General features: G+C 49.0%; 1 protein-coding gene across 1 annotated transcript in view; it reads right to left on the reverse strand.

Moving 5' to 3' along the window:
* The window catches only part of PRKX (protein kinase cAMP-dependent X-linked catalytic subunit), a 92,925-nt gene that overhangs the window by 76,175 nt on the left and 10,750 nt on the right, over window positions 1–6,000 (reverse strand). The gene's annotated exons all lie outside the window — the stretch shown is intronic.

Raw genomic sequence — 6,000 nt, forward strand, 5'->3', positions numbered from 1 at the left:
GGCAGACCTCAGAGACACAGGCTGGGCTCCAGACCGACACCATAAAGCAAACATGGCAATAAATCGAGTCACAGGAATTCTTTGGTTTTCCAGGGCGTATAAAAGTGATCTTTCCCAGTTGATAGACTCCCCTGTAGTCTATGAAGTGTGCAATAGCATTGTGTCTAAAAAACAACGTACAGGCCTTCGTTTTAAAATAGCTTCTTGCTAATAAAAACTGCAAACCATCCTCCGAGCCTTCAGGGACTCGTCGTAGTAACATCCAAGTTCCCTGGTCACAGATACCGTGACACACATATAATCACAATGAAAACGTCTGAAATATGGCGAGAATGATCAAAATGTGACCCAGAGACACAAAGGGAGCAAGTGCTGTTCGAAAAATGGCACCAACAGGCTTGCTCGAGGCGGGGCGGCCACAAACCGTCAATTTGTAAAAACACGTGGCATCTGTGAAGTGCGATAAAGCAAGCTATGCCTGCGTGTATATACATTTAAAACTGTAACTTTCACTACATCTTCTCCAGGAAGTCGTAGTTTGTCCGTTTGAAAGTGTTTTGTTATGAAATCCTCAAGTAACCGTGAGAATACGGTTCATATAGAAACAGAAGAGATGCTATAAGGGGTCCGTGTGGAACATGCAACCAGAGATGTTTAGAAAATAGCAGCTGATATCCAATCACTTTTGGAAAACATACGTATGCCTCTGGACATTTACTTATACTAGGGAAGGGAGGTCTTTTTGACGTGTAAGTTCTCTCAGGTGTCATGATGAATCAGGGGACAGCCGAGAATTTTATTCGAGAGCTGTTTCCATTGGTATCACTAACAGTGTCTGAGAAATCACTTAAAAAGGATCCTGAGGTAGTGGCGCCCCAGAAGGAAGGAAGTCTGAGGTCTGATTTTGTTCACCTACACAACTGCTGAGATTCTTAAGTGTGTAAGCTGTGCTGTGCAAGGCAGATGTCACCAGACACGTGTGGCTTATTTAAAGTCCGATGAAGTGAGGGTGACTCCAATAAGGAAGCTGATGATGACCCAGCAAGCCCACTCCCGGGTGTATGTCCAGACAAAACCGTAATCCAAAAAGACACACGCACCCCTTTGTTCACAGCAGCACTATTCACAATAGCCAGGACACGGAAGCAACCCAAGTGCCCATCGACGGAGAAACAGGTAAAGAAGACGTGGTACATCTATACAATGGAATACTACTCAGCCATAAAAAAGAATGATGAAATCATGCCATTTGCAGCCACATGGATGGACCTAGAGATGATCACACTAAGTGAAGTCAGTCAGACAGAGACACACAAATATCATATGATACCACTTATATGTGGAATCTAAAATACAACACAGATGAACTTATTTACAAAACGGAAATAAGCTCACAGACATAGAAAACAGACTTGTGGTTGCCAAGGAGGAGGGGAGGTGGGGGAGGGATGGACTGGGAGTTTGGGGTTAGCGGATGCAGACGATTATATATAGGATGGATCAACAACAAGGTCCTACTGTGTAGCACAGGGAACCATAGTCAATATCCTGTGACAAACCATAACGGAAAAGAATGTTACATATGTATAACTGAATCACTCTGCTGTACACCTGAAACTAACACAATATTGTACATCAACTATACTTCAATAAAATAAATTAAAAAAAAAAAGAAGCTGGTACATCAGCTGGTCACCACAGCAACACAGATTACAGGACAGGGTCCTCATGGCACCAAGTTCTGTTGGACCATGCTGCTCTGAAGAATCCAAGAACAAGAGAAGAAGTTTGCTATGAGAGAATCCGGGAGAGGCAGATGAGTCAAGAACTAGACATACGAACATGCTGAACTAGTCATGCTCAACTAGTCTTGCTGAGTCTACTTGGGAGCCTGGCTCATTTGCCTGATAGGGCTGAGGCCGCCATATTGTTCCCAAACTACTGAGAATCACCCTTATTTCACGATAGGGGAGGATCAGGACTCAGCCCTAAACTTATTCTTGGCAACAGAAAACAGTCCTAAAGTTGCATAATAGTCTTTACAATGTTTAGACCATTCACGTGACAGTTAATGGAAAGCACGGATCCTGCTGAAATATCCCCCCGCTGACCAACCGTTGGATTCTCGGAGCACAAGAATCTTTCTTCTTCTAAAGCCCCTGACCCCGATCCTTGCCTCTTCTCTCTCTTGCTGATCACGTCCCTGAGAGGTGACCCTTCAATTCTTCAAACTGACCTCACGCTGTGAACTCTCGCCAGGGTAACCGACAGCCAGCAACACGTCCATTCTTCCAGTGTCTGGCTGGACAAATACTCTGGGGTCCCTACTGTGCCCCAGGGTACAGAGTGATACAGAGCGTGGTAGACATAGACCCAGGCCACCTTCAAGGCCCTCAACGGCCACTTCAGAGCCCCCCCCCCCACGCTCAAAGCAGCACCTCTCAAACTCTCTGATCTCAGGATTTCTGGATGCGCCAGAAATCTATCAAGAACCCTGAGGAGTGTTTGTTGGTGTGGGGCTTGGGGGTGTCTCTCGAGAGCAGCCACAGCAACAGGTAAAACAAAAATACAGAAAACACAAGAGCCCTCAAGGATGCGTTTCACTGGTGGTCAAAGAGACAACCATCATCACACGTCAGGTGGCCGCTGGAAACTCCACCCAACACTCATGCGAGAAGGAGAGAGGGGAAAAAAAGCAGATAATGCTTTCGTATTCTTACAAAAGTCATAGTGACCTCACAGTCCCATAAGGAACTCCCGTGGGCCCCAGGACCCCACTTTGAGAACCACTTTCATCCCAGCTGGGGACCGACCGTAGCAACCCATCGCGTAACCGATGCGGTCTTTCAAGAGGCATTTCCTTCTGCCTCTTAAGTAGACTATTTCGCAAGAGCCAGCATTTTCCAAACAGCATACAGAAATGTTTTTACAGTCTTTTTAGTTTAGGCTCTGCAAAGGAGACACATTGTGAATGAGTGCGTTAGGTATCACAGTCCGCCCTTTTCGTTCTCGTTTAGTACCTATTTCGTGATCGTGTAAGAGCTCACGGCACTAAACACGGGCATTCTGAAAGCCTGAACAAATGACACATCATCAACTATAACTGTGTCGCCCCTGCAGAGTCTTTCTGATGATTCCCACTTCAAAGCACAGCCCCCCGACCAAGACCACAGGTGTCATGTGAGTATGTGGCGAAGACCCACTTCCCCTCAACAATCTTCCTCCAGGATTTCCTACCTGTCAAGGATACCCAGTTCCCACAGCATAACCCCCATTCCCCAAAGACTAAGGACGGAGACCAGGGGTCTGGGAGGGGGCGACCTAAGGGTCCCCAGGAGTCATCTTACAACGCCCCCGTGGCCCCAGGTTGGGGTAAGCATCCATCCTTCATCTCTGCGCGATACAGGCGAACCACGTCCTGGGAAAGCACGTGGAATCCAAACATCTACTAAGAAGACAAAAGAGAGCCTCTTTCCCAACGCCCTGAGTCTTGCCCAGCTGGAGCCAGAGAACGTGTTCATAACCCGAAGCACACTGTTCTACAAGCCCGGGCACGGCCAGTCCATGCAAAGTCAGGACGGCCAGAGACCTGTTTCAAAGGGCAATGCCATGCCAGCCACTTGGGAAGTCAAGTTTAATGCTGGCAACACATAAAATCGATAGAAAGACGACGTCTCCATTCCTCAAGAGCCTTGATAAAAGATGCTCACTCCGTCTTGATGGCCCTCCCGCAAATCTGCGGTCCTTCAAGAATCCACATGCAAGAGTCCTGCCGTCTGTGCTACTGAGTGATTGCTGGGCTGGGCCGGCGTCCTCGTTTTATACTAATCCTGCCTTCTACCTTCCTGTCACTGTGTGATGTTTGTCACGATTCACTACTCTCTTCTGGGCTGCAAATGAAGCAGCCTGGAACCCGGACCATCGGAGGTTGCACGGTTTCCAGAACAAAAACATTCTAAAGGGACGATTCAGAAACCACCTTCTGGGGCAGACTCGGGACTGTCTACCTAGGAGCTACCTGCCCTGCTGACTTAACAGGAAGGCCAGGCAGCGGGCCTGGCAACAGGAGATGGCTTTTCCCATCCAAAGACGCGGCCGGTCTCAGGTTTCATCAGCGTATGTGTCAACGTCCGAAGAACTGGAGTGTTTTCAACAGCCAGGAGGGTTCTCACCCGCTCAGCCAAAAACCTTCCAGTGTACATGGGTGTGTGCACACCTGTGTATGCACTAGTGCAGGGAGAAACAGAAGTACAGAAAATCACTGGGCAGCTAAAGAAAGAAGTCGGTTTCCCCTCTTACAAAGGTAGAAGATCTCCCACCGATAACCCAGGGGGTGAAGAGCCCAGTCCACACACCCACCCCCCACCCTTCCCACGGATGGTTTTGCCAACGGCATCCCAAGTTCTAGACGGGGATTACAAAGCTGATGTCTAAAGCGGACGGCGCCCTCGTTTTACTTTTGCCGAGCAGCTGTCCTGAAATGCACTGCACTTAGAAACAGGCTTCTGGAGCAGGTGGCCGCTGACTCGTTTTCCTCCACGCTTATTTCTGTGGCTTCTTCCCCAGGGAAGCAGCTGGGGGTTTTCACTCGCGGAGGCGGAACCGTAACGGAAGCAAAAGCAGCAGCTGGGAGAGGGAAACAAACCTGTAAGAGGGTCAACCAGCCACAGTGCACAGAACACAAGACTCCCCAACGACCAAGATGAGGCAGTGAGCCTCTGGGCCGCCCCGGGATGACGCCGGCTGAGCAGTTCTCCTGGGTCACGATTCCGTTTCTTCCATGGCCCTCTGGGATGCTCAGAGGGGCGGCCCAGAATCTCAATCAAAATACAACACTTTGCTACCAGGAAAAGTAAATAAAGACCGAAAAAACAGAGAAAGAAAAAAAAAACTACACAAAGAAGAGTAACATCAACCAAAAGCAAGCAGAAATAAAGACCTAACCCGGGTCTTTGCGTTAGGTCTTTACTAACTTTACAGGCAGAAAACAATGAAATTGAAAACAAAAGGGACTTCCCTGGCGGTCCAGTGGTTAAGACTCCATGCTTCCACTGCAGGGGGCGTGGATCTGATCCCTGGTCAAGGAACTAGACCCCCCACGCCGCGACTAAGACGCAGCGCAGTGAAATAAATAAGAATAAAAGAAAACAAGAAATCAAGAGAAAAAATAATCAAGGCAAGAAGATGCTGCTTTGACCCAAATCAATACAACGGATACCTCAGAATCTGTTGCCAAAAGAACATGCTAACTAGTCTTTTGGAAGATCAACTAAATGAACGTCTCCATGAGTAAAATCACTGCCAACAATAACTATTTATATTCGAGAAACCAATACTCTGACTCACGGGTGTTTTGTTCTTTCCTGGGTAAACGTTTTTTTTCCCTTAAGGTGTAAGGATAAACGGAAACTAGCACCCAGGCAGAATTTCCAAAAGAGGAAACTCTAGATAGGTGGTCTTCTGGATGCCCATTCGATTTGGGGGGAGGGGGGGAAACACTCCAAGCTAGAGTTTTCAATCCGTGCTGAATGATTTTTTTGGGAATCGTCCCCAAACACAAGCTGGGTAACTAGCCACCACTCCCCGCTCCCTGCTAGCCCCCCGCCCCCCCCCCGACTGCACACACCCCGGCACAAGCAGGTGCGGGTACACAAAGCCCTGCTGCTCTTCTGCCCCTCCAACCTCAGACCCCAAGTGCCCTCAGCGTTACAAAGGCCGTCCTCAGAGCGGCGGAGCCCTGCCGGCCACACCCAACCCTCCTCTGATGCGCCCGGTCTGGTCTTTTGTTCAGTGAAGTGGCTCCCGAGATAATGATCCAGCACGGTGACATCATCAAACCAATTAACTGTCAACTCTTTTACAGGAACCCTGCGGAGGCTGCCCTCCAAACGCCTTCAATGAGCGCCTCATCAGAAACGTGTCCAGGGCCTCCCTGGTGGCGCAGCGGTTGAGAGTCCGCCTGCCGATGCGGGGGACGCGGGTTCGCGCCCCGGTCCGGGA

The sequence above is a fragment of the Physeter macrocephalus genome, chromosome 7 (assembly GCF_002837175.3).
Source record: "Physeter macrocephalus isolate SW-GA chromosome 7, ASM283717v5, whole genome shotgun sequence".
In the NCBI taxonomy this organism is placed as follows: Eukaryota; Metazoa; Chordata; class Mammalia; order Artiodactyla; family Physeteridae; genus Physeter; species Physeter macrocephalus.